This window comes from Emydura macquarii, unplaced genomic scaffold, assembly GCF_026122565.2.
Source record: "Emydura macquarii macquarii isolate MOO-44397 ecotype Brisbane River unplaced genomic scaffold, CSIRO-AGI_Emac_v2 contig_3343, whole genome shotgun sequence".
Lineage (NCBI taxonomy): Eukaryota > Metazoa > Chordata > Testudines > Chelidae > Emydura > Emydura macquarii.
The window spans coordinates 1937915-1959012 of record NW_027133480.1 but is presented as its reverse complement, the minus strand read 5'-3'; the positions used below and the strand labels follow the sequence as shown (position 1 = coordinate 1959012).

Below are 21098 nucleotides of genomic sequence, written 5' to 3'. Positions count from 1 at the left end.
ACTGGGACATACACAGCCTCTTCCCAATTTAAAAAGCTGAGGCTTCAGTCTATAAAATCATTCCAGCACAATTCCATGTTTGCAAAAACATACAAAAGGTTTTGTTTTCTTTCCTCATTGGAATGAAAACCAATTTCAAACCCTCAAAGGTTGCAACAAAATAGAACTGTCATTCTCTGATCAGCTCTACTGCATAATATTTTTTTTGGTGATGACACATAAACAAGAAATAACACAGTTTGACTTTCAGATCCCACAGTGAGTTTGCAAGGCTAGCCGTCAGACAAATGCTACCACATCTTTCTACTGGCAAACTGAGCATGCTTCATATGGATTCACTGAGAGAAACCATGAACATCAAATCCAGCTATCCTTTTCAGATTCTAACTGCATTCTAAGAAAGAGATTGTGTGTGTGTGATTGACTGGCAGTCATTAAATTCCAGCAAATATGATATTACATTAGCTTGTTCAGGTAGCTGTTTCCTAGCCTTGCTATCTTCAATGGGGAGTCCCTTCACCAGGTTAATGTGGTATGCAGGCTGCGCATTGTCCTTGATCGTCAGGTGCAGTCTAGCGTACTTTTTACCCTCTTATGTATGTCATCAGACTGTGGCTTTTCCTCCTGCACCCTGCCCTGATAACCATTGAATGTGCTTTTGTGACACCAAGGTTGCACGCCTGCAGTGCATTCTATTTTGGGCTTTCTGACACCCGCAGCTTGTTCAGAAGGAAGCAGTGTGGTTATTGCTGGGGCAGAGCGAGCTGATTCTGACTACCTAATGCTTCGCACTCAGCACATGATGTCTTCTGTCATACAGATTGAGTTTTAAAGGGCACAAAGGCCTTTTAATCCTGAAAAGCCTTCCCCATTGCACTGTGACTGATGAGATTTTTATCACACTTGTAAAAAATCCCAAGTTTTTTCCTTGTTTCTTTATTTACATTGCCGTGAAATGTCTAGAATGCCATTGGCACATCGGTGCTATGAGTAAAATGTATGGACCAAAATTGTCAAAATTTGGTTTCTGCCTAAAGTCAGGCAACTAAATCCATATTTGGATGGAACAATTTTTAGTGGGGCTGAGTACAGCTGATCAAATAATTGATTTCAGTATGCAGGCCAAGCAAAAAATCAAAACAAAAAAAAGTTGTTCAGTTCAAAGTGAAACTGAAGTTTTTGAGGGTTTGGCTGAATCGAAAGAAAAAGACTTCATTTCAAGTCAACCAAAACCTTTTGTTTGATCCAAAATGAATTTTCGTTGTTTTCAGATATTTTTCACCCTTTTTGGTGATTTTTTTTAAATAACCAAATTTCAAAACAAATGGTTTTAAAATGAAAAAAATAAACTCATTTCAAAATGGTCAAAATGAAATGTTTTGAATGAAAAAGTCAAAATAACGTTTTGACTTTTTTGAATATCTTTCTTTCTTTCTTTTTTTTGGGGGGAAAGAGGGATAAACTGTTTGCTGAATTTAAACCATATTTGTGAATAGTTTTGGTGCCCCCAAAAATGCATTTATGTACATATAGCAGTTAAATGTACAATAGCAGTTAAAATTTCAAAACACCTCAGGTATTAAAATAATCAAAACAGGATCTTAACACTATTAATTAGTCTGATAGTACATAAATAGTTCTTCCACCAGCTGCTGCTTTTATCAAGAACATACCTTTGGAAATTTTACAAGGGTGATTTTTTTCCAGCCACTATCCCGTCTTAAAACAGCATGATTCTATCTCCATATAATGGTTCCTACTGGTTGAATCAAGGTACAAAAAACATTAATAGTTTAAATAATACACATACACCACCATATATAAATGTCACTTACAGAACTTGCATATGTCAGACATCACGGGCCATACTGAGTTCTAGCATCTAAACTAAGTACACCAGCAGGTCTAAATTAGACTCCAGAAAACATGTGACTCGTAAGAAGCATTCATTGGCACTGGAAAGTAAAGTTTGGTGCAGACATGATATAAGAAGTCGGGATGGATGATGCTTAACATTTACACTCAACATGACTTCTCCCATTGACTTTGCAGATTGACACTATGGAAAGGTTAGTAACCAAGAAGGACCAAATGGATGGAACCTTTCTTTATATCAGTATAATTGCATCCACATTAGGGCTTCTGTGGTATTAAAAACAAACAAAATATAAAAAACACATCCATAGCCAAAATAGCTATAACAATGAAGCTTTCATTCCATAGGTCAGGCCTTAGCTTCCAGTCATAGAATTTAATAGCCCGCTAACATTTGGAAAGAATGTATCGGTTTTGGTTACTGCAGTGTGCTTGCTTATCCACAATGTTTCCTTCCAAAGTAAGAATAGGAGTAATTAACTTAGATAACTCTGCTACTCCCTCATAGGCATGGTTACACCATAACAACATGTCTACATCTAAGAAGATCATGTCTCTGTTTGCATTCACCAGACCCGTGTTTATTATTGGAGGTGGAACTGGCAGTGATGCCATTAGTAAAGGCTGCCTACACTTTCCATTATAAGACCCTGCTTTCAGTTGTTAATCACTGTAATTTAGAAGGTGGTAGCAGACTGAGGCTTCAAACAAGGCAAGACCCCATTGTATTGTTCTAGGCACTGTATGAACACGCATATTATAAATGACAGATCCTGCATTATTTGCATTGGCCTTACTCCACTTTCAGCCAACCAACCATACTTAGTCCAGTGATTAGAGGGATTTAAGACATTGTCAATTAAATGCAACAGTGTGCAATTTTTATCCATAGACACCCTGATTCAACCCCGCATTACTCCAGTTTTATGCCAGTATAACTTCACCATTACATAAAGACAGTAGAAACATATGGTCTAGACTAGTGAATGGGACAATAAACCGGGACTCATGGAACCCAGCTCTGCCACTGGCCTGCTGTGAGACCTTAAGTAAGTAAATTCGCTTCTGTATGCCCCTCTTTTTCCCTTCTGCCCTTTAGAGCTGCCAACCCTCCAGAATTATCCGGGAGTCTCCAGGAATTAAAGATTAATCTTTAATTAAAGATTATGTCATGATGAAACCTCCAGGAATACATCCCACCAAAACAGGCAACCCTAATCTTCTCTATTCTGACTATGTTCTGTGGAACAGGGGCTATCTTTCCTGAAAGGTACATAGAGCATCAAGCAAAATGGGGTCTTGATCTCAGTTGGGGCCACTAGAAAATATCATAATTAAAATAATTAATAACAACTGGCATCGGGCAGTGACGAATCAGTCCCAGTATGCATAATTTACACCGCTGAAAAATATGGTCCCAGTGTTGCACTTTACCCATTATTAATACCTATGATGTGTTAACACCAGTGTCTTGGTGAATGGCAAATTACTTTGGAAGGCCCAGTTCACCATTTTTGGTGGCTGTTGTATGAATTTTTTTGTATTGGTTTGATATTAACCAGCTACCAATATCTCAGTGACTGATTTATAAAACATTCACAAAGGCAGAACTAGAGATTACAGAGGATAAACATGTTAAGATATTAAAGTACAATGAAAGCATTCTATTACCTAACCAATTCTAAGCTGACACACAGAGAAGCTGAATGTTTCATAAGACTGCAAAGCCAGAAGGGGCCCATTGTGATCATCTAGTTGAGGAAGTCCACAGTTTATATAGGGGGCGGTGTGAACATACGTTTATCTATAACTGTTTGTTTAGAAACACCTGGCACATTTATCAAAATCGTACATTCAATTGCCCTTGAAACTTTAAACCAAATAGATTGACTCAAGAGCCATTTGTATAATTTTCCTGGAAGGATTAAACAGCATCCACATTAGCTATTTCTGGGGTAAATCTGCTCACGAAGTGACCAAATTAAAAACATTTATGGAAGGGATACACAAACTGTATGTGTGCATTTTATAAGACCTTTGCCGTATCTTGTCTTGCACAAAAATACAAGACAAATGGAAGACAAACAAAGCAGAGAAATACGTTTGCACAACAACCACAAAAAGCCAGAACTGTCAAAAGAGATATTTCTCAGATGTTGACAATCTTTTTACTCATGTTTGCAAAAGAGAATGGATTTGAGAATTTTCCACCTATGCAAACCTCCATGTTTGTAGTAAGGCAGAAGTAATACGTGTTGCCTGTCTCTCTAACCACTGATTCAATTCAATAGTTCTCAGCAAGTCTTTTTCTTTCTCAATGGAAATAAATTTGGCAAGTCAGGATAACAGGGATATTTGATGAAAATTATCAGACATCCTTGAACTAATGTAATAGGTCTGATAAATAAAATGATTATTTCACACATTGGCCAATGTACCGTCGAATGAAATTGTTGAATGTAGCATATTTGTGTCCGTTTTTTTTTTTAACTTTATTGCTTTTAGAATGTGTTTGAGTTGCAGAATTAATGACACTGAAGGATTGACACTCTTTGTGTAAGTAGCTGCTATGTAAACTTCCCCACACAGCCCTGGCCTTCAACTTCCCTGGGATTCCACGCCTACATCTCTCCTTAACTGCTTACCATATCAAATGTCCTGAAAAGGGAGAGGGGAATTTGTTGTATCAGCCGAGGAAGTATTGCACACTGCCAATCTCATTTCACCAAAGATCATACTCACATATGAATCCATGTCCCCAGAGGTGAAAAGCTAGTACAATAATCCCGTATGCATACTTTATGGAAGTAGCTAGAAATGTACTATTATTATGCTACAAGATAGTGATTATTAAAATTTATTTTTAATTTCTATTGATTTAGAATCAATATAAAGGGCCCAACCACATACCCTGAGTGAGCTGCCTGTTATTTAAAATTACATGTCCAGAGTGCAATACAATGAGCTCATCATTTCTACCAAGCAGCAGCACATAACCAAATACCCTATACATTGGCCTACACCTTGGTCCACATATTCTCTTAAAAGGCCGGTGAAACAAATGGGCCCTTCAGTGTATTGTGAAAGTCAACACATCTAGGTTATTTTGGACCAGGTGCAGAAGAGCATTCCAGAACACGAGGGCCCTTATAAGGAATGCCCTGCCAGCACCTCTAAAATATCAGTGTCTCTGTCATAACATAATAAGTAATGGCTAACCCCCAGAAGCTGACTCTACAGGACTACATTGAAAGAGGGGAGAACAAATATTGAAAGTAGCTGAAAGTAGTCATCAATGGTCCCTTCATGTTCTTTCTCTATTCTGACCAAGATTCAGTTTGATTTTGAAAAAGAAGAGCAAATCTATTCACCCTACTTTCTCCTCTCCCATCCCCATGCTCCCACCAGGTAACTTACTGTTTACATGATAAGTATCTATTTATATTGCGTTAAATGCTGCTGCTTATATGTTATGAAACTCCAGATGCATAAAGGGCTTTGCCCTAGATTTGTGAACCGTGATATTATGATAATGAGACACAACACTAAATAATAAAGGGGGAAATCAGTAATGGGATAAAGTGGTATACATTGTATCTTATTAGTAAAAGAAAGTTTTTCCTACTCACCCTGCTCTCTTTCAAAACTGGATACAAGCCTACAATAAATGGTATAAATACAGAGCTGAACCACCCTGTTAGCAAATTTACTAACACAAGCTGCACTTTTACTAATGTTGACATTAATAGCCAGATTCACATCTTTCACTAGAATAAGCCAGAAGTAGCTGAAATCAAGGAAGTTATTACACCAGTAACTCATTCAAAGAATAAGACCAAAATCATAGGAAAGATAATTAGTCTTCTAAATGCCTGCATCTAGAGTAAGAGAGAAACCACAGGGGGTGAGGTAATGTCTTTTATTGGACCAACTTCTGTTGGGGAAAGAGACAAGCTTTTGAGCTCCACAAAACTCTTCTTCTGGAGACCTCTGTGGAGCTTGAAAAGTCCAATAAAATATATTACCTCACCCCCCTGGTCTCTCAAATCCTGTGTGTGTTCATTATGGGCTACCAGAAGTGTCTGTTCATTTAAGAATGGCCAATTTATTGTGATATTGAGATCACAGGTTAAATTCAAGGTTACACTGAAAATCTAAAGATAATTACCTTTTCAGTGACAGCAGGCATAATCTTCATCTCATCAGAAACGCTGAAGAATTTATGTCTGACTGTTCATACATACATTTAGAATCCCCAAATTATATAGGTGTTCACAGCAGTAAAATAAGTGGTTTATCAGATCCATCAAACCCTGACCCCCAAGCTGCAAAGATTTATGCACATGCTTAACTCTATGCACTCTGAGTAGTCCCACTGCAATCAGTAAGATTACTCACACTGCATAAAATTAACCATGTGCTTAAGTCTTTGCAAGATCAGGGTCCATATTTGCATCTGCAAATCAACCTCTTTTTAGAAACACAGATTGTATTTTTTTAAGTTACTTGCAAGATTTTGAAAAACACCAATGTAACAGGAGGTGCTGCACTCAGACTGACATGTCAATGAAGTGTAGAGGGAAAGTGTTATTGTGTACCCAGTTGATGGGACGCCTTGTGTGACTTGCATTCAGCTGCTTAGAAACCAGCATATGGGTCATGAAGCAATATTTGAACATCCTGGTCTTTCTGAACACACTGTTAGTAGAAACCAAAGTTATTTGTTAAGAGAAGCATGTAATCACTTACTGAAAATAATTATAATTCATCAAATATAACTATTACAGCTATAATCACTACAGATTTTCTATTAGATCTTTAGTAAGTAGTTAAATCCCAACACTGGACTAGAATAGTGAATATCCAGGGCCCATTATCAGCTGCAGTGCATAGCATTATTCCAGCAAGTGAAATAAACCCTGCTTGACAGTCAAAAGAGAACTCCAAATAAACCTGGCACACCAAACTCTTTGCAACTCTCACTGTAAGTACAGAGACTTGTAATTCTTAAGTGTATTTCACCAGTCTATTTTCTTTCACAAAACAACTATGTTAAAAAGTCTCACTCCTAACTCCTTCACCATTCATCTGATGAAGAATTTGATTTGTGAGATTTTTATTTCAAGCTTTGTAGATACTGTCTTTCTTCAGTGATTAATTACAAAGATTCTTTCACAGCTGCAAAATCTGAAAAATATTTAATAGTAACAACAAATAATGTACAGAAAAATCAATTTACTTTGCCTGATGTTTTCTATATCCCCCTTGCTAATTTTGAAGAGGTGTTTGCATAACAGCCTTCTCTCTTACAATCTAGCATCTAATTGCTCCTCTAGTGAAAATCACTATTTAGTCTTTATGACCTCAATATATGTTGCTATGTTTGTCACAAAATCAGCATTATTTATGATTGTTGATTCCTACAGCACCACTGGTTGCATAGATAGTACTTTACAAATGAATACAAATACACTGGAATTAACTGTGCATAAAAGGAAGAAAAGATGATGAAGCTGGATGGAAAAAAATAGGGGTTTATACACAATGGGCAATCATCAACTGGAGTAAATTGTCATAGCTTTGTTATGCCACAGTTTACACCAGCTGAAAATCTGCCCCCAATATCTTTGATAATTAACGAAGTTGTTAATGATGAAAACCTAAGCCGTGTTTGGATTTATGTTCTTGAGGTTGTCCTCATTGCAAAATTCCATTCTGAAGATCTGGAGCCTTCTCTTCTGTGGGATTTTTGCCAGAGCAGAGTGCAGAATTGGGTGCTAAGGCAAGAATTGTATCTCATTTAAAATCTACTCGGAGGCTCACAGTTGGGCCCAGTGTAATTTTGAATCTTTGGCTTATGGGTATGATTTTTTTGAATTCTTTCACAAGCAGAGTGAACTGTCATTTGCAGATGAATATACCCCCCAACACCCTCCAAACACATAGGTACATTCCTAATTCCACTGAACTCAAGATACTTACATGCTAAAGCACTTGTAGGACCAAGACCATAATTCACAATATCAAGTGCTCAGACACTACAATGATAGATATGGTGTAAAAACCTGGAAAGATCTTACAATTTACTAGTGAGAATTAGGATTTTTATGCCATTGCCTTGTAATTTCACATACAAAAATCAAAGCAGTTTTATTAATTTTGACAGACAATTGATCTGGTTCAAGGTTTTTATTTGACTAGAAAAAGAATCTGGTTTTTTTTCCTCTAAAATTGAAAAGTATGGAAAAGCTAAGCGACTCTACAACAAAAACATAGGCTCACCACCTGCCCATATCCTTGCTATAAGCAGATGCAGAATGTCTGTCAAAACAGTAATTCCCAAACCTACAGGATAATACAGAATACAAACACAAATAAATGTACCTTTTGAATGTGCTCCTGTTATCTCACATTCAAACAAACACCATGATGTGATTATGATAGTCATATCAAATTTGGTGCTCGGTGGGGATGTACGTTTTCAAAGATGTCAGCGGAAGAGGCTCAGCATGTATGGTGGCCTTTATCCGTAGACCCCACAACATCAAATTGTATGAGCTCTGTGTGGGGGCAATGAGCTCCAGCTATACAGGCGAGTCACATATCTTTCTGCAATGTTTTTGTGAAAAGGGAGTGACAAATCATACACTGCCTATAACCCAATAGGTAAGAACCCAATTGGCATAGAACTGTCAAATACTAATATTTATTTCTTAAACCTCTTCAACCGTGTGAAAGACACTTGTCCTTATCTAGGAGTAAGTCCATGTGCCAATTCCTCGAGTTATAAAACAAAACATTGATGGGTTATCTACGGGCAATGGAAGTGTCTGAAAAATTTTGCAGGACGAAAACCACTTATGTTCTCACTCGTGTGGCTAAAAACTGGCTAAGTCAAATTTTGATAAACCTTCTCCCCAATTCACGCGTGGCCTGAATACCCAGGGGGCTCACACACGTGTCAGTTCCCAGGGTAATTGGGGGGTGGGGGGGGGGGCGGAGGGCTGTAACGCCGATGAACAGAGAGGTTTAGTAAACCAAGCGCCTTCTCAACCCTGCTATGGCTGCTGCGACCCTGTAGTGCTCAGTAGTCCGCACCGAATGCGTGTGAACGCGTCCATCTCCATCCCACGGCATGGACATTTCAGCCAGAGGAGAAATCGTTCCCGGGGGTGGAGAAGGGAGTTTATGGCAAAGGACTGGAGGACAACATGTGGCACAGCAGGGGGGTGCAAGAGCACCACGACTCCAAGGCTGCCGGCTGTGAGGGAGGAGGAGGAGGGGGGAATCCCCCCCTCCCCGGGCTGTGTGTGTGTGTGTTTGCGGCGGTGAGACGCTGGCTGGAGGCCCTCCGATCCCGTGCGCCCCTGCTGCGGATCCAGCGGGGAGGGCGACAGCAGCTGGGACGGCGGCGCAGGAACTGAGGGCAGACAGGCTGGCCAGCCCCTCCACGTGGGGAGGAAGGCAGAGGGGAGCCGCTGAGGGCCGAACCCCGCGATCCCACGTGGCTGGGAGAGGAGGTGGGGTCCCAGCGGAGCGGGGAGGGGACGGGGAACGGTGCCGAGCGCCCGGTGGGTGCGCGCCGGGCAGGGGCCGAGCCGCGGTGTTGGTGCGGGGCTGGGCTGCCTGTGTGCGGCCGGAACGGATCTGCCCAGCCGGGGGACGAGCCTTTCTCTGCTCACGCTGGCGCAGCGGCGCTTCCCTCGTTATTGTCTCCTCCCCAATTCGGCCACTTCCCCTAGTTTCCAACTTCATTTGTTTGGTTGGGCGGGGGGGGGGGAAGAAAAGTGCAGCCGCAGAAAGAGGCCGGCCGGCGGCTCCCTCCGGCTGCTATATCCCCCCCCCGCCTCCTACCCGCCCCTTTCCCCGTCCCCTCCTTTCTTCCTCGCTGCGTCTGTTTGCACTTTAGCTGCTCCGCTAATCCCCCCGAGAGGGAGCCTATTTGTAGCGAAGAGTATCTGGAGGGGGCGAGGCCGGCCCATGTGGGTTGGTGCCATTGGTTTGCAAAGCCAGACCCCGCCTATTGCCCAAAAAAAAAAAAAAAAAAAAAAAAAAAAAAAAGGCGAGCTCGCTCAGCCAGCGCCGCGCGGCGAGGCGAGGCGAGCCCCTACCTTTCCCATCCACTCGCACAGACACAGGCGGGGAGGGCAGTGCTGGCTGAGCCCTTCCTTCCTTCCACCCAACACCGCGCTGCTCTGCGGAAGCCGCCCGCCGCAGCCGAGGACTTTGGGGGGGTGTATCTGTGTGTGTGGGGGGGGGGGTGTTTTTTTTTTTTTAATTATTATTATTTTTAAGAGCCAAGTTGAAATTCGCATCCTCCTGGCCACGGCGAGAGACCCTTTCCCGGGGCTGCTGCTGCCGCCCCATCCCCACTCGGAGCAGCCGCTCGGAGAAGGGAGGAGGAGGCGGAGGAGGAGGGGGTTAAGTTTGTGTGTGTGTCATTTTAAGGTGGATCTCAGCAGGCAGCCCTGGAGAGAGGCGATCGATAAAGGGGGAGATGCGGCGCTGAGCGGAGCGGGCGGCTGCTGCTAGCTGGAGGAGGAGGAGTGGGGGGATCTGCTCCCTGTGGATGTTTGTGGCCAAGGCAGAGGTAAGGAAAAGGGGGGTCCGGGGCGGGGGGCGCAGGATATTTGCAATGAAAGGCTGGGCTGTGCGCGCTCTCTCTCTCTACCTGCAGTCGGCATGTTTGTGCCCGTGGCGGTGTGTCCATGTGTTTTCGCTTCACTGCGCCACACTGGGGGGGGGAGGACAAGGGAAGCCTGAGATCTGAGGACATCTTTGGTCCAAACCCCCCGCCCCAGCCCGGCTCCAATCCGCCTGGAGCGAGACCCCGGCTAGCGCCCATCTGTTTTGCACCATTGCGGGGGCGGCGATGTTGGCAGGGCTAGTTGCCGGAGGATGCAAAACTACCGGGTCCGATTAGAACCGCGCGCGCGCGCGTGTGTGTGTGTGTGTGTGTGTATGTGCGTGTGAGAGAGAGAGAGCGAAAAATATTTCCCCGGGCCACGGGGTGTGCGCGCGCGTTCGGGGTCTTGTGCCGATGATTGTCTGCGCCTGAAACAGCGCTGCGGGCGCCTGAAGCCCCGAGACTGGCCAGGCGTGTGTGTGTGTGTGTGTGCGCGATGCGGACTTCGGAGCCCGCCGGCACAGAGACGGGCCAGTAGAACGAGACGGAGCGCGAGTTCGAGCCCCCGGAGGTAGCGCACGTTTCTGGCGAGGGGGGCGGATGGGCAGGGAGAATGACAAATCTTTAAATCGCTGCCCTCGTGCTGTTCAAATCTCCCCCTCCCAGGCAGCCAGAGAGTAAGTGAAAGATGTTAAACGAGGTGAAGTGGAAATCTTTTGTTTTGCTGGGCTCTGCATTGTTTACTTAGGACTGAGTGTGATGGACAACATCTGCCGGCAGATTAGCCGGGTTACCCACGGTTTGCAGGGCTGCCAAAGTCTCGGCCAAGACAAGGGAGCGGGAGGGGGTGCGGAGAGAGATTTCTCCTACAGCCTTTAATGCAGCCGGGGACTTCCTCCTTTCGCTCACACGCTGGAGCCTGCACTTCTCCTCTCCTTTTCGGGGCACTTGAAGCCGCAATCGGAAAGTTTGCCCGGTGCAAACAGTAATGATGCTAACAATGGCACAGTTGGGTCCTGGTGGGCGTGGCGCGTCGCGGCCCCTTTATGCATAACCCGCCCGGAGAGGAACGTATCGATTTGGGGGCTGGCTGGCTGGAGCCTTCGCAAAGCTCCGCTCCGTTTCGTTTGGCGGAGCTTTATACAACAAATACTTCCAGCGCGGGGGGAGGGAAATGAGCAGCTGGAGGGAGATCCGATTCATGGGCACAGACACTTCGGAATCGATCGAGTTTGGAGGGGTATGTGGAGGGGAAATCCTGGGGCTTGTACGTACGATAGAGACGCATGCAATCGGCTTCGTTCTGGAGGGTGGGTATAAAAACCCCTTTCCAAGGCAGCGAGCTGATGAATTTCCTTGTCCTGTTACAGTGTAATGCAACAATTTTACCCCGACACGGATGCGTAAAGCTACTTGCAGTCCAGGGCAGAGCCGACCAAAACATCCCTAAGTCTCTATGAAACGTACTAAATCTAGAGTTGGGAGGTTTGCAGAATAATGATGGTTTCTTATTAAATAATTGGCACGCAGTTAGCAGTGCTCCACGTTTAGCATTTCTGCGTGGCTGGCTGTGTCAGTTTGTGGCGCATCACGTCTGCTGTGTGTATTATTGTAGAAGCGCTCTTGATCGTGTGGTATCCTATACCCCTGGCAACCCCCAGCACCCTCAGTAACCATCTTTCTGTGCTCTTGAAGTGAAAATTAAATACAGCTTTTTTTTCCAGAATGAGATGCCTGGATGTGTTGGAAAAGGGTATCACCTTTTTGATAAATAATGCACTGAAGAATTAAAATGCAGATCAGTCAGGTAGCAACTCCTCTATATACATTAGGAGTTTCTGTGCTTACATATAACATTACACATCCTCTCTGGACATATATCTTTTAGAAGTAAGCAACATTATAGCATTTGCTTCATTTAACTTGTTTGTTCTTCAACAACAAAGTTTTTGTGTTCTTTTACACTGTTTTGTACAGTAGAAGATGCTTTCTGTCCCACTGCACACTGAGGTTCATATATTATTTGAATTATGTTCCATACAAGATCTACTTGTGTTTTGTTTTTCTTAGGTGTATTCACTGCAACTGTTGTAATCATAGGAGAAAACTAGTCTTTTCTTCATGTAGTTGCATAATTTTTGGACAGTAAAATTAGTTTTTTCATGCTGCTCAGGATTCCTGCATATATAGATGGATCTTTAACATTTTTAATATTGTGCTTTAAGACACAATTGTGTCCCAGAGCATTTACAGAGCAGCAGTGTGTAAATGTGTGCTGAGTAACACTAGTTACTCTGTATAATTGAACCTGAAAGAGCTTATTCTTTTAACAAAAACTAAATAGACATGGAGCTGAAATAAAGAGTAGTCTTTTGTTTTTCAACAAGATTGCACCCCTAAGGAAAATCCTGGATGTGGCTTAATGTATTACACTTTGCCTGATACAGTGATGCTGTCCTTTTTAGTACATAAGGAAGAAAGTGTAAGGAGATGAAGATTTCAAAGTAAAACAAGACAAGTCATTTCTTCTTTCAAATATACTTAGAATTGCCTTTGGCGTTGCATGCAACTGATGAATACATTTAGCCCTAGTTAAACCACTTAAACTGTTCACACATGATCAAATACAATATAACTGAACAAAAGAAATACATATTTACACTTCTGTAGTGGAGGGATATTTTGTATATGTTGATCATATTGATTTGGTAACATTAGTGAAATAAATAAAATAAAAGATGTCCCGTGCTCATTAGCTTTAGCGACCAGTTATTTCAATAAAGCAGGCATAAGGCAATTAGCATAAAAGTGTGGTTATTGCAGATTTGTTGAAAAAGATCTGTACTTCTTAGTTTGTGCAAGCTTAGTGAATAAAATAGATCGCAGGCAAGTTGTCTAGTGACAAAATATTTTGGTTACTATTTTCTTCCCTGGATAAGGGCAATGCCTGCTTTACCATTCTTTAAAGGTCGCTTCAACAAGCAGTGTGTGTTCAGAATACTATGAGGCATTTATGATTATACAGGTGATGATTGTAACACAGGCATGTCAGTTATTCATACTGTAGTAAGAACTTTATTTTTAGTGACTTGTGTGTGAGTATTTGTAATCTTTTAGTACCACAGAGCTCATTTGTCTTCAAACTTCATAGAGTTGCCAAAGAGAAGTGATTCGTACAAATAGCCTTTTCATCTTAAAGGGCTTATATGTTTTATTAGTAAACTTCTTCCCAGTAGGGCGGCATAAAGTGGCTATAAATGTTTGTACGTGACATCTTACTAATAATTGATATATTCTATGAAAAATTACATTATTAACACAGGGCAATATTTTTAGACAGCTATTTTTATTTGTTCGTTTTGAAGGCTTTTGGAAAACACCTGTTTGTCATTAGTGACCTGGTACAGGGGTTTGCTTTCATGGTTTTACAAACATGTGTGACTTAGAAAAAATTGTTATTTGGGCAGTTACATGGTTTAGTGTCTTCGCTTTCTTGTATCATCAGTGGCTACATCTTTATTTGCATTCTGATTTTTTAAAATAATTTCTAAAATGGAATCAAATATGGTTTATCTAGTGAGGGAGGTAAAAGGTACGTGTTTAGAAATAGAGTATTGTAACTTAAAATTTTAATTTTGCTGTGGAATTTAGGAATTAAGTAGTTTGTCAGCATACAGAATATTTTTCTTATGAAACTTCATAACAAAAAATAATGCCATTTTTTTAAAATGACAAATTCATGTCTTACAATCAAACCACAAAGCTTTTAAAACTAGTTTTCTTTATGGTATATGCTATTTAGAATCCATGAGGTTCAGCTGAATAGGATCCCGTGCACAGAATGACATCCTGCAGAGATCTAGCGCCAGAATGCTATTTGCTAACAGTGAACTCCTATCATGAATCAGTCTTGAAAGCTAAGTTGTACCCTTTGCACTTATGCTTTTCCTAAATGGAAACATTTTAAAGGAGTTTACAGTAATGGTAGAATGATGGCACTAGCTTTCATTTTTAACACTGTCATTTCAATATAGAGAAGTTGTCACCATAATGTATGTGAGCATGGCCTGGGTTCCAGTGTTAATAATCTTTGTATCAGTAAAAACATCAACCTAAATGTACTGTGTCCTCGACACAGGCTTCAAATACACATTCATTAAGTCTGTGGCTGGTGAAAGAAATTTGTCTGCCAGGCTGGATATAGTTCAAATAACGCTTCTGCAGTTCAGCTAATATTTCTGTAAGAGTGTGTATAATACAGTTTTTAAAAATAATTTAAAAAATGGAATTAGGATTTGCTTGACCTATTGGGATGGGTAAGTTAATTTTAACGAAAAGTGACAAAGTGCAATATATTTTTTGGATGCCTTGTACTAGCTATGAAGGTTAGAAATAACTTGAATTGTGCAAAAGTAGTAAAAATGTGCTCCTATAGACTTACACTACTGAAAACTTTGCAGTGGGACAAAATAAAATACTGGAGTGCGATACTGTTTTGAAAAATTGTAACAGTCTCCTAGGTCTCACATTTTATATTGGCAAGGATTCCTTAAAACTATATTACATCTGAACTAAGTTAAATAATTGTGGAATATATTCAGTAACAATGATCTTTCCAAAACAGATCTTTCCCTAGATCTTTAATGCTAATTTTGATGGAATATATGAAAGAACTGGGTGAATGCTCTTTTCTAATATATTCACAGCTTTATTTGTGAGACGGCATTTGATTATTCATCACAGCTTCAGAATAGTTTTCTGAAGTGTTCAGTATGTCTTTAGTTCCTGATTTAATGGAGACTAACCAAATGTGATCAGTGGCTTTTCAATGATAACACTCTTAATTTAGAGCCTGTCCTTGCTCCTATTGAAGTCAGCACTCCCCATGGATTTTTAATAGAAGGATCAGACCTTAAACCTTTTTGTCCTATCTGTACATCCTGTATAAATACATACCTGGCCTTTAACTCTTTTTTGTGTGTGTAAATTTAGCATTCCACTAAGGGCATTTAGTTTTTAGGCTCTGAAAGAAGAGATGACATGAGGATTCACATATGAAATACAGAATGTGCAGTAGTGAGAGAGCAGGGCTATTGTTAGCGTGGAATGTGCATAGCAGAAAACAAGGGGCAGTTTAATCCCTCTTCCTTCTATCTGCAGGGAACGGGGTGAAATCCTGGTTCCAGTGAAGCCAATGGGAGTTTTGCCACTGACTTAAGAGGGACAGGATTTTACCCTAGAAATTTATAATTTTGTTGACAGGTATTTGTATGATCTTCCCTGACACTTTAAATTATGATTCAGAAGCACACTTTGCCACTTTAATGCATATGTACTTCTAAATGAACTTGAAACCAACTTGTCTCTTATTCCTTCTTCTGTATTTCCATTACAATCAGTGTTATTCCTCCAGCAACAGAAAAAGGAATAAAAACAGATAAGATGGGTTTTAAAGGGAAGGCTGGAAAAAATAAAATTAAAGATAAAAGTGAAATATCCTGTATGAAATGAAAGTCACTGAATTGAGGCCTTGGAGGCTAAATTCTCTGTTTATTGACATTGAGGAAGGCGAGGAAGTTTGCACCATCAGTGTGCGTCAGCCCCACCGAGATGAAAACACCTTTCAGTATGTGACGGTAATGTGGTCTCCATGCCTATTCACTTCTTGGCATTTCTGATGAGACTGCCAAAAAGAGGCCAGACAAAAATTTCCCTGAAGTCAGCTGTAGTTTTGGGTGTGTAAGGACAGCAGGATCAGGCCCAAAGTTGGCAAATTTATGTCAGTTGTGATGGTTTTTATGATGTTCACACCAGTCCACTGGGAGTTGGACCAAGAACACAAACTCATTTCTCTCAGGCAACCATTCCAGTTAGAAACAGTCCTGCTTGTATATACAATGATCTAGTTACTCTTCTATGTATTTTCTGCCCACATTCGTTATGCTAAGGACTGTTTACTTGCTAACAGGATCTGTTTACCCAGGATTAAACATCTGTTGCTGTTTTTTGCCCTCCCCTGATGTCATAATCCTGAGTGTGTGATGTCACATGTAGTTTCTCAGGAAATGATGGTGATGTTGCACACAAAGGATTGACTTCTCCTGGGAGAATAAGTAGCAGGGAAAGACAAACTCTTAAACAAAAGTCCTGTTTTCATCTTTATTACTACAGAAAGGGGAGTAAATGTAGACAACATAAGGCTGCAGATGAGTAATTGTTCTGAACTAGAGTTTGTTACAGTTTTTTTCCAGGAGATCATCAGCACCTCTTTAAAGTCTCATTAGTTCATATTTGTGCAGTGATTTGAAAGATATAAATTGCTGTGTAAGTGATGTGTTATTAATAAGCCACATCCCTATCTCAGCACACTGCCTGAGCAACTGGGCTGTGCATTTTGTTCCATCATTCTGTGGCTGATGTGTGGGTGATGGGAGAGAATCCTCTCCCATTCTCCCGGGTCATCGAGCCCTACAGAGATACATGACGTTTGTGTGTCTTTGGGTCTGTGTACTTGCAGATTCACTGGCTCTGTGTCCACCTCCTCACTCTCCAGTGTGAACAGATGACCTGCTGCTGCAGATTACAACTCCATGGTACACAGGAGGTTTGCATTCTTATGTGGCCTCTGCCAGACATACGTTTAACAATAGTGGTTCCATTGTGTTCAGAGCCGTCTGTGGCTGGAAGGTGGCGTTTGGGTGCAGATTTGTCTCTCTCTGCGCTACATTTAAAGCCCTGGTTGCAATAATTGTGTTCAAACTGCTGGATGAACTTTGCTATGTACTGCTCCCTTCACAATACAAATTATGGGGCAGGTTTTGGATGGTTAACTTGGTTGGGGAAGAGCCTTCTTACAAATAGAGCTGGTTGAAAAAAATCCAGGGGTGGGAAGAAGTGTCTGTGGAAATATTAGCAAATTTTAAATCGTTTTGTGCTCTGTTTTGTATATGCCTGGCTTTTGTTTTCTGAATTTTCAACAGGATTTTATTCAAAAATTAATTTTAAAGTAGAACATCTTTGTGGAAGAAATACCACCATGTGACTAAGCTGACTAGATGGAGAATTTGCACATGGATTTGAGCTTTTCTAAAGGTTAACAATGGTTAGATATGCAGTTTTGGTTTGTGCCCATCTCGACTGTAAACATATGACATTTGCACATACAGGCTATATATCACATGAACAGAAAAACCACTGTTAGCTGCATAACCGATTGTTTCTCCCCAGTAGTAAAGCTGTGGTGACCCAGAGGATGTCTATTAGTGGTTCACCAATCACTTCTCTCATTCCTCTTAGTGTAACAATTTGTATTAAAAAATTGCTAACAAAGAAGAAATAGAAATGTAGAAAGAAGAAAAGAAATACAACAGAATATCTTTAATAGCTGCATTAAGCTGCAAAAATTTACTTTTAAAACTCCTTTCAGGTCTGACTTAGTAAAAGAACAGAAATTGTATGTGTACTAGTGTCTTTCTAGAAAGTGAGTATCACATGTAGTAGCAATATGGTATTTACCTTAAGTTTATTGACTGCTAAATAATTTGAGGTACTTAACACATTTGCAAAAGTTTGCGAAGTGCCTGGACTCTCCCCACATGCTTGTTCCAATGTATGAACATGTGTGGTTTACTTGGGGACAGATGTGTGGGGAATATCCAGACTAGCCTTTACAAATATGTTAAGTACCTTGTGTTATTAATTCAAGGTTAAAAAAACCCTATAGTTTTAGACATAAATTGTGTCTTTGTTCAGGGTGTAGCATGATGGGGCCCTGATCTCGACTGGGGCTTATAGGTGCTACTGTAATAAAAGAATAAGGTGGGCTCAGTTCCCAAAGGATGTTTACAGCTCTTGACATCAATGGAAACTTTACCTCACTGAGCCATGCAGGCTTGAGCCCTGTGTGTTGCTGTAGGTAAGTGTGCTTGTTTTGCATTCCATTATGTGGTGCATAGAACAGTATACCTCTCTCCCGCTTTGCATGGAGCCTTTTCCTTTAGGTGTGCTGGTGAGAGCAGGGCACTGGATCATAGGTTGAACAACGTTTAATGAATTGTGAAATTGTATATTTGGAAGAGTGGTTTCAGACATGTACGTAGGGAAACGTGTATCACTCTTGATTCTTACAAAACTGCCTTTTAAAATGTTTTGTTTCATTCCGACTGTCCAACCTTTTAAGGTGCATGATCTTCAGAAGGAGTGAAAGTAAATGTCAGGCAGAAATAAACGCTGCTTGGGGACTGAAATGTAGATTCATTTAAAAAAAAAAAAAAAAGAATTTACAACAGTCAATAATAGATTTTAATAATTAAGTAAGCTCTTAGTTGTGTTTGTTTGAAATGAAGCTTCCTTGACACTCAAAAACACAGCATCAAGGCAGTGGCTGTGACAAAGATCATGCACTGTTTGAGCCTTGTGCTTCAGTGGAGCCCCATTTGGGCTCTGTGTGGGCAGAAAGGTCTGTCTCCACTGAGCCAGTTGCAAGGTGGGGGCTCCTAGATTCACCCTCTCTCTGAACTTCTTTTCTCACAAAGGGAGTTGGTCTCATTTGGACAAAAGTGTGAAAAGCACAAGAGATAAGTGTTAGAAATTTAAAATAAATAGATAGTGGAATAAACCCAGTGACTTGATTTTCAAATACAGAACTCCGCAGTCGCTCTAGCATGTGTAAACTTCCGTAATGTTGTCAAACAATCAATTGCTATTTACTTGTGATAATGCATACCAGTTATTACTTAACTAGACTCCTGAAGCACACTGGTTAGAGAATGTGTGGAGTGGAGACATAATGTTTATGAGAAGCCAAGTGCTCTAATGAGACTGGGAATAATGTGGAATGATTCTCGGTTACTAAAAATAACAGAGCTATACTAAATAGAGCTATACTAAAAGAGAGTTATACTGTAATAAAAAAGAGTTACACTAGAAATAACTAATAATAACTAATATTAAATGGATGCTGTCGGGTACATTTTTAGGGCCTGCTTGAGTTCTGAAAATACAACTCTCTTCTGTGCTAAGCAAGTCTGCACAAAGCCACAGGAGACTCCAAAATTAGCCTATCTGGCATTACTTAGTCTTCTAATGCATATAATATATGGTATTTGATTTTTAGGTGTTTATGGGGGGAGGGGGGAGCTGTAAGAAGAGTTGACTAGGAACATATTTCTTGAGCATCCAGCTGCTTGTTGACATTGAGTGGTGTGTTGGGTGCACAGGGAATGCAGGATCAGGCCTTAAAAGAGTCATTCGGAGGAGATAGAAATCTAATACTTACAGCACAGATGACTGGCTGAATGAATTGTCTGTGTCATCATTAGAGGGAGAAAATGACCCTATCTAACAGAAATGACAGTCAAGCAAATAGTTAGTTCGTATACAAAAGTTCTCCCTTGCATTACTAGTTAATCCTGTACGTTCTCATCCCTCCATCCCATTATGGTCTTAGATGTATACGTGTCTGTCTTTTATGGGGGTTACTTGAAGAAACTCTTCCCCTAATGAAAAATTCACGTTAGCTCTAATTTCTAGGGAATTGTTTTGGCAAGCCCCATGTCTGGGATCCCAAGTTCTGTAGAATTGAACTCTAGCTGACTGTAATTATGCATTGCTGTTGTAAAGTGTTCAGCTGGTGTTAAGACTTTTATGCTTCCCGTTGTATGGCCTAGAAAGGGGAAGTCCCAGGGCTCATATTTGAAATGTGTCTGCCAAACCGCACAGCCCTACCAGTGCCTATTTTGTATTTCAGAGGATCTTTGTTCTGGATATTGAGCAGAGACTTTACCTGCTCTGCTGTTCAGGCAAGATTTGTGGGGTGCTGGGGGAATAAGCCTGTGTAATTATGAAAAACCAAACTAGAGTTCCAGCACATAAAGAGACTGTTTGTTTTTAAAGTAGCCTTAAGAATGTGGATTAAACTGGCAAAAGGCAAGAGTGTCAGAATTATGGCTGAAACTCTATCTCTAACCCCACCCTGCTGTGTCTGGTTATTTCAGAGGTCTCTGAACAGTGGGTGATTTTTTTTTTTACATACCATATGTGCAAACCCAGTGCAAACAGAGTAGGTTAACAGGTTTCCCTCTTTATCAGTTTCTTGGTTTTTATCAGTTTACCCTTTAGTTTTATTTGTGTGTGCGTGTCCTTTATTTGTGTTAGTTGGTGGAAAAATGTAAATTTCTCTTTAAAAATGTGCAAGACTGAATACAAGAGACATTTACAAAGGATAATAAACATAGATTTTTGCCCTTTTATGACAAAAACTTTTTGGTGGGAATGGGATATGGAGAGAATTATATACCACTCGGTACTTTGATCCCAGGCCATTTACCCCATCTGAAACTTGAGCAAAATTTGTAGCCCATATTGGGAGTTGTTTTGAAAAGTCGACATCTAAACTATAGTTAGACTAAGGGGCCCCAAGATTACATTCAGTTTCTTATGTGTAGAAGTGTTTCATCTGGCTTCCATATCCTTGCAGAATATATGAAGCTTCTGTAACTAGTGTATGTTTGCTGTATGCTTCGGTCAATGCCACTAGAGCATACTATATTATGTGTTCAAAAGTGTTAATATGCAGAGCTGAAAAGTCAGAAAATGT

The 21098-nt window shown here is 40.8% G+C and overlaps 1 protein-coding gene and 1 long non-coding RNA gene across 4 annotated transcripts in view; one reads left to right on the top strand and one right to left on the bottom strand.

Annotated features, from left to right (window-relative positions):
- The window catches only part of LOC137143601 (uncharacterized), a 37559-nt gene extending 31384 nt beyond the window's left edge, over positions 1-6175 (bottom strand). The window contains exon 1 of the long non-coding RNA XR_010917217.1: positions 6044-6175. This is a non-coding gene — a long non-coding RNA (uncharacterized lncRNA). The remainder of the gene's footprint in view (positions 1-6043) is intronic.
- A 3190-nt stretch (positions 6176-9365) lies between these two features.
- The window catches only part of CTBP2 (C-terminal binding protein 2), a 206240-nt gene continuing 194507 nt past the window's right edge, over positions 9366-21098 (top strand). For 2 of the 3 annotated variants that reach the window (XM_067533415.1, XM_067533417.1), the window contains exon 1: positions 10246-10465. The gene's annotated coding sequence lies outside the window, so the exon portion shown is untranslated. Of the gene's footprint in view, positions 9396-10245; positions 10466-21098 lie in introns of those variants that run through there. The other variant, XM_067533416.1, reaches the window with a different exon arrangement.